Here is an 8,043-nt window from a genome sequence, read left to right on the forward strand (position 1 = left end):
AGCCAGAGGAAGAGGCTTATGTAATCCAAGAAACTCCACTCCCTGGAGATCCAATAATATTAATACCACATTCCAATTAACAATCCACAAATTTTGAGCTTTTCACATGCACACAAAAATAGCATAAAATCTTAGGAGTTAGTACTGACAGATTAGGTTACAAGTAAGACTCACTGGTCCAACAAATATCTGTTGAGTACCTACTATGTATAAGGAAGGTATTGTGGTAGGCACTGCCCACACCCAGATATGATGTCCCTCTTTTCTCTTTCACCCGTCTTAATCCAAAGACTGCTGGTTCTAAAATCCCTCCTACCAAGGGTCCCAAAAGTCTCATGATGAATGCCTAGGCAAGGAAATTGGAAATAGAGAGACAATAAGATAATTAGAACAGTAAAGCATATGAAGCAAGCAACTATTATTTGAAAGATAAGCAACAAAAGAGGAGAAAATGAAAGGGTGCTGACCAAGAGCCATCATCAATTGCCTTTTCATCTCCTCAGATTGCCTATCCTGACCCAAAATAAGACCAAGTTATGAACAAGAACAACACTCACCATACAAAATATATCAATAGACTCTCTAAAGATCACAGAATCAAGAGTGTGACGACTGACTAGGTGAGGATTCTTTAACAGTTGACAGGTCATTGGATATGTGAGAAAGCGTGATGTAGGAGAACGGTTACCAAAAACTGGTCTGCAACCAAGTGATCAATAGTCTGTGGCAAAACGAGTAAAAAATGTGGCAGTATAAAGTTTCTTAAAGTTGAGTTTATTCATTTTAAACAACTCTCCTTTATTCTGAAATTACACCTTCCCATTTTCTCTCATTAAAATGTCCTTCCAAAAAAAAAAGTAATGAAAGTCCTTTCTTGGGACCAGCCCTGTGGCTTAGCGGTTAAGTGACTGCGCTCCGCTGCTGACAGTCCGGGTTCGGATCCCGGGCGCGCACCGATGCATCGCTTCTCCGGCCATGCTGAGGCCGCGTCCCACATACAGCAACTAGAAGGACGTGCAGCTATGACATACAACTATCTACTGGCACTTTGGGGGAAAAATAAATTAATTAATTAAATTAAAAAAAAAAGTCCTTTCTTTTATGAAAAGGTGGGGATAGGCTTATTTTGTTAATGTTATTACTTGGCAAAGTAAAAATCTGACAGCCCTCTATCATTCTCAAATTTAGCTTTTGTTTCTGTTGTACTGATCTGCTCCAGATAATCCTGGGATGCAGTGGTTGGGTTAGTGTCTAGAGATGGTGTCAAATCATAAAGCCCTGACTTTGAATCTGTGATCACCAGCTTTGTCCTTCAGCAAACGACCTAACTGAGTCAGGGTTTCTGCATCTGAAATGAGGTTGTTTTGAGGTATCAATGGGCTCAGGCAGGGCAAGCAGTGGTTTCATCCATGTGATATCTGAGGTTGAGGGGGGAGGGAAGGGAGGTAGGGTAAGGACTTTGAAAGTAGGCAGACCTGGGTTCAGTTTCCAGCTCAGAAACATTACTAGCCATGTGATTCTAACAAATTCCTTGGTCTCTCTAAACCTCAGTTTCCTTATGTGTAATAGAAAAGGAAGCATAATAGTCCTGACCTCATTGGGTTACCATGAGAATAAAATAAGATGATATGTGAAAAGGCTTAGCACAGGGCTGGCATATAATAGGTATTTAATAAATGGGAGCTAAAAAAAATAAAGGCTATTTATAACTCCAAAATGCAAAAAATAATCTGAGAACATAAGCTAAATGATAGTTATCATTATTACAGTTTAACCCACAGTCTATGTGCCATATCCTGCAAAGCAAGATATAGTTGTTTTGTTTCTTTTCCCACCTAACAGGCCACACACTGTAATAAAGGATCCCAGAACACAACGCTTAGAGTCAAAACATTGTACCTTTGAGAAAGATTTTTTTAAACAGACATTGGTGAGGACCGGCCGGGTGGCGCAAGCGGTTAAGTGCGCGCGCCCTGCTGCAGGGGCCCGGGGTTCGCCGGTTCGGATCCGGGGCACGCACCACCAACGCACCGCTTGTCAAGCCATGCTGTGGCGGCGTCCCATATAAAGTAGAGGAAGATGGGCACGGATGTTAGCCCAGGGCCAGTCTTCCTCAGCAAAAAAAGAGGAGGATTAGCATCGGATGTTAGCTCAGGGCTGGTCTTTCTCACAAAAAAAAAAAAAAAAAAGACATTGGTGATAACATTAACCACAATAAAAATAACATTTTCATAAATCTGTGCTAAATACAAACACTAGGCCAGAGAATTCTTCACTTGAGTTCTTGGCATCTAAACTTACTGCTGCTTTCCCCTTTTTCTTAAAAAAAAAAAAAAGTTTTGGCTTGCGCTAACCCTTTGGCTGTGAAGAACTGTAGGATATTTTCTCCAAAGACCACTGCTTTTTGTACAAGCATTTTTAGAAAACAAAAGCCATTCCAATTTCAACCTCTAGAAAGTCAGCAATCTTTATAAGGATGTTCTTTTCAGATAATGAAAAGCAATCCATTCCATTCTCTAGAAATTCAACAATATCGGTATAAGCATGCTTTATCTCTTATATCAAGATTACACTGCTAAAAAATTATTAGGAATATATAATCTAGGTATTGCAATCAGCCATGAAAATTAAAATTCGTATATGTAGGCAAGTAATCTGGATATGCCAGAGGGTGTCATGGGATCTGCTTTTGAAAGTAGTTTATAAATTGATCTCAGTCTCTTACATATTCTTTTATATTTTTAAATTGAAGTGCTTCAGAAATTCAGACTTGTAATTAAGATAATGTTTACCATTCAAACCTTATCTCCTGACAAAGAGCTTGCCAAGGAAATGGAAAAGGTATGAGGCAACATAGATTGGGAAGATGTGGGCTCTTTAAATGGTAACAGCCTTTTTTATGAGATCGTGAAAGAGGCCAACGATCCCTGAAAAACCCAACTGCAGGGAAGAAACCACTGGGTACCACTCAGCCAAAGGGACAGACAATCAGAAACAAAATAAGGGCTCCCAAAGATCCTAATTTTATCACCCTTGGCTCCACTGATGAAATGCAACCTTCTTTTGTGATGGGAGAGGAAGCAAGCTTTTTTTGAAATTCATGGGGAAAAACATAATGTAGTCTATTCTATTAAATAGCTCCATATTTAAATATGGAACTATCCCCACAGATCTCAGGAAATTTATTTCCTTTATTAATTTGTAAACATTATTAAATGCTCTGTTTTCTTTTTTTGGTGCTTTTATTTATTATAGAGTATGTAACATATATTTACGATTGAATACTAATTTCACTTCCATTTTTCATTTCTGATGAAAACTGACATTTCAATATTCCTCAAAATCAGTTTTATTCTACCCTAGAATATACTCAAGAGTCTGAGTGCTACAGAGAAAGCTGCAGGATAACATCATCAGAGCAGAAAATAAGAAAATGGTGTCCCTCTTATTAAACATATATAGTAGGCCCAGGAGGGGGAACCATATGCAATTAATTGACAATGTCCTGTGAGTTCTTATTTTCCTGGAAGAGAAAACAAAACAAAACAAAACAACTCTAACAATTGTGGGATGAGTAACATTAGTACTTAGTTAACAAGTCTTTTCACCAGAGGGCACTAAGACCCCTAACCGACAACAAAAAATTTTTTTCCTAAAATGTCCTTGTGACACAGGGGACAGGAGTGTATGAGATACAAACATTATAGGCCAGGAGATAAGAGGCCAAGTCATAATTTGAAACAGGAAGACAACAATGCTAGCCCAAAGTAGAGAATTTAAGGTTAAGGACAGAGCGTAGAAGTAACAACAGCAGGCCCCAGGAAGAATATGACAAAAATGGCCTGTGTAAGGATCCGCTAATTATTCTAATTTAAACTTACCTAACCAAACTGGTCAACAAATAGGATCAGATTTTTGCCTCACTATTATTTGAGCTTACTAAGTATTCAGAGTCTTTCCTTAAGGAGAGCCTTTTTCTTTTTTTTACAATTATTGAAGTAATCACCTTGCCTAGAAAATGAAAAGCTGACCTCCTAAACCGTTATCAGTTGTCTGTAAAGGACAATTTTGACAGCACCATGTCAGAAAATCCTCTCCCACCTACATTCCTCCTCCTTCTGGATCTCCCAAAGTCCCCTGGGCAGGAAGTGGCTGAACTGATGTAACCATCCAGCCCGCATGTCAAATTAAAATTATATTGCAATCCTTCCCACTACCAGCAGTGGCCAAAAAAGTGGTGAATATTTGCATACATAGAGCTAGTTGCAAAAGAAACTCTGATTTCATAGTCACTCCATTCAGCTTCTTAGAATTTAAAGGCTACCGCACTTGACTGAGAAATACAAGACTTAAAACACTTCTTTTTAAAAGGCACCACCTGGCTTAGTTTCCTCCAGCAAGTAAGTTCTACATCTAAAGGAAGAGGAGGTGGGCGGGCTGCTTGCTGTTCCTAGATAGTTTTCTACCACAGGAAGTGTGAGAGCCCTCGGCACATGGAAAGGCTGTTCAGGGAAATTCACTAGAATGCCAGCAGATTTAGTCAAAGGCTCCTTCCATATGTAAAACAACCCCGCTGCCCTGCAGAGAGCAAGAAAAAAAAAGGCCAAAAGGGCCACAGAAAAGGGAAGGGAGAAGTTAAAATGGAGATAGAATGACCCTTCTAAAAACAAGAAAAGTATAAAACACATTGGGAAGAAGAAGAAAAAGCATAAAAAGAAAGAAAATGTCTAAAAAGGAAAAAACAAAGGCCAAAAGACAGAAGAAGGGGAAAAAATTATAGCAATGAAGCTAGAATATAAAAAGAAAACTGAGATCAAAATGCTCAAGACTAAAGGTAGAAAGACGGAGGGAGAACAGAAATTTAAGTGTGCTGGGACAGAAAGATACAGATGCAAAGAAGAGGGTGGGGGAGGGGAGAGACAAACCAGATAAAGAAGATTGGAGAAGGAAGAGAAACAAAGGGCAAGGGACAGTGGTGATCCAAACCTCTGACCATTAATTCTGGTAGACCAGAGCTAAGAGTAATAGTTAGCTCTCACGAAAATGGTAAATGGTGGTCCCAGAGTTCTAAGTCTGAGCTACTAATCTTTGCAAAGAAAAAGGGACGGTGTATGTTAACTACCATATATCTTGATTCTGAAGTTGAACTGAAATCATAACATGGCTTTAAACACAGTCAGAGGTTGACAACCGACCTGATTAAGATCCCTTAATTGGAGAGGGAAGGAACTTGGTTTTTAACCTGTGCAACCAATATCGATCAAATCAGGAAACACACCCCAAATCATGTTACCTGAGTCTTTAGTTCTTGGAAATAATACGGACTAATCTCCCAACATCTCATTTACGCTCCTATCCGGGTGTACCGCGCTGCTTTAATTGTATGTAGTCATAAATTCTTAATATACCCTAAATAACTCCAAGGTTAACAAGCGCCTTTTCCATATTCTTTTTGGCATCCTGAGGCCTAAGGGAGCCGATGTTTTTATTTTACTTTATATTGTTGGGAGGGGGAGGGAGAAAGGATCAGCACATTTCAGTTCAGGGCCGACCTGAGGTTGCTGCCCTATAGCGCCGCCCGTCAACTCTTCGGGGTGCAGCGCGCAGCGCACCCCGCCGACACTAGGCTGTGCACCTAATCTTTTCCTCGCTCAAGGTCTCGAAACCGTTTTTGAACGTTTCTTCATAACTGATCATTACTATGTTGTGTTACGCAGCTCATTTTGTGCCCGAGAACGGAACCGGGAGGAGGGGGAAGAGGCACATGAGTGACCTATACAAGATGGTTCATTTGGGAAGAGGACGAGTTGGGGGTGGGAGAAAGACTCCGAGTTCAAGCAATATCTGTTCTCTTGGTGATACATTAATTTTTATTGGGCTAGAAATGCCCAATTTGAGTTCCCCATTCACGTGGAATGGTTACTGGGGCCGGCCACCAACTTCCTGACCACTTTTTGTAGAAATATCTGGACTGCACACAGCCCTTCTAGAAGCTAAATCGGTTGGGGTGGGTGGGGGGAGCGAGTGGGAGGGAAGGGAGGGGAGGAAGAGAAGAGAGGGAGGGAGAGAAGAATCTAGCCCGGTCCCTTCCCCAGCACGTGAAGCGGCTGCGGCCCTTGCCGGCCCCTCCGGCCGGGACCCGGCCGCTCACGTGCCGCACGGCGGGTCCCCAGCACCAGCTCTGCGCACCTCCCACCTCGGGGCCCGCTCCGGGATTCTGCCCAAGTGGCACTGATGCGACGGCAACGCCAGTGCGTTCGGCGACCGGGTGGCACTCAGAAGAGTTTTTGAAAAGCCATTTTGACAGAACACTAATTCTATCCGCTATTCCCTTCTTCCCCGATCTGTATGATTCCAGGTCAACCTCTGGCAGGACTCCCCTACTACCTCCACGCCAAAAGTTTCGTCCCTGAAGCCCCCTCACCGAAACGCTGAGGGAGGCAAGCGCCAAAATGTTTCCCCAACGAACCTGTCGCCTATATAAGCATGGGGGAGGGAGAAAACTTGTTTAGGGGTACGCTCGAGCGCGGGACAGGCCGGGCTCCCCACTCACAATTGGTCCTAATTCTTCCCTCTCTTTACCCCGGGGTGCCCCGACATCCGACACTCCTAAGAGGCGCATCAATTGCCGGCCCATTCAGGGATCCCCCTCGGGCCACACCTGCCCTCCCCAAGCCAGGTTTCCCACAGAGCCCTGGGTCCGAGCCGGAGGGCCCCTGCTCCCCCTACCCTGCGCCGCAGCCAGGCCTCGGGGACAGGCAGCCACGTCCTCCGGCTGGGGGCATTGTTTACCACCCGCAACAAAAGTTCCCCCAGCGGCCCGGGGTCGGGGGTCGCCGCGGGGAGCGGGCCCACCCCTGCGGCCCGGGAGGACCCGCGGAAGCCGAGCCCCGGCCCACTTCCAGCCGGAGCAGAGCGCCGCCCCTCGCGCCCCCTTCCGCCCTCGGCGTGCGGGTCTCCGCACCCCTACCCTCTGCTCCCGCCCCAACTTACCCCTTACTCGCTCAGGCTCCGAGGGCAGCGCGCGTCCCGCCGGCTCCAAGCCTGCACCAGCCCTCGGGCAAACTTTCCAACTCGCGCTGGTCCCCACAACTTCGGAGCCCGGGGCCCTGGCGGGCGCGAGGGGCGCGGGCGGGCCCCGGGCGGACACCCACCGACTCCCGGCAGGATCAGGGCCCCAGCCCCCGGGGTGGGAGGCTGCTTCCCAAAGGTTCACAGTGGAGAGGCAGGTAGAGCTGCATGACTGGGGCGGGACAGGGGGGCGTCCCGGGGGGCAGACCCGGGAGCAGAGGGGCCAGCGGCTGCGAGCACAAAGCGGCGCCGGAGCGGACTGCGCTGCCACTCCCCGCCAGGTCAGCCCCCCGGAGCAGCAGTGTCTCCCCAGGACAGACCTCAGGGAGTGAAGCTGGGGCTCTGCCTCCGCTGGACCCTGCACCGCCGAGCGAGAGGCAAAACGCGAGCTGGATTTCCCCAAACTGGAGTCGGATTCCCCTCTCGACCCTTCCTTCCCCCTCCCCTTCTCCCTCCTCCTCCCTCCCAACACTTTTTTTTTTTTCTGAGGTCAAAGGAGAGTATTGGAAAGGGAGAGAGGTGTCAAGATTTTTCTGTTATTATCTGTTTTCCAAAGGGCTCTCGGGCTGAGAGAAAATTTTAGGGTCTCTAAGTGGAATGTTTATAGATACATTAAGGGGGTGCCAGGTCAGAGACGACACCATTGAGCAATATCTGGGTCGCTAGCAATGGAAAACTGCCCTCAACACCAAAGAGAGAAGCCAGAGGCGGGTTGTATTCCCTTGACTCAGCGCTTGATGTCTGCAAAGGTCATCATAATATTTTTGTTAGTTATTTGGCCCGGTACCTTGCCGGTGGTCGTACTCACTTTATGGATGGAGAAATGAAGGCGCAGGAAGAAGTAAGTTTTCAGCATTAGGAGGAATAACCAGTGGCAATTCGCCAAAATTAAGACAGACTGTGGCATCCGAATTTCTCCCTAAATGATGGCTGTTACTTCTTCCAGCAGTCAGTCATTACACAGGCAAGGGA

General features: G+C 45.7%; 1 protein-coding gene across 3 annotated transcripts in view; it reads right to left on the reverse strand.

The window, feature by feature from the left end:
* The window catches only part of TET1 (tet methylcytosine dioxygenase 1), a 139,567-nt gene extending 132,177 nt beyond the window's left edge, over positions 1 to 7,390 (reverse strand). For 2 of the 3 annotated variants that reach the window (XM_058543315.1, XM_058543311.1), the window contains exon 1: positions 6,994 to 7,390. The gene's annotated coding sequence lies outside the window, so the exon portion shown is untranslated. Of the gene's footprint in view, positions 1 to 204; positions 347 to 6,993 lie in introns of all 3 variants that reach the window. The other variant, XM_058543314.1, reaches the window with a different exon arrangement.
* Between the last annotated feature and the right edge of the window lie 653 nt (positions 7,391 to 8,043).

Source organism: Diceros bicornis, chromosome 6, assembly GCF_020826845.1.
Source record: "Diceros bicornis minor isolate mBicDic1 chromosome 6, mDicBic1.mat.cur, whole genome shotgun sequence".
Lineage (NCBI taxonomy): Eukaryota > Metazoa > Chordata > Mammalia > Perissodactyla > Rhinocerotidae > Diceros > Diceros bicornis.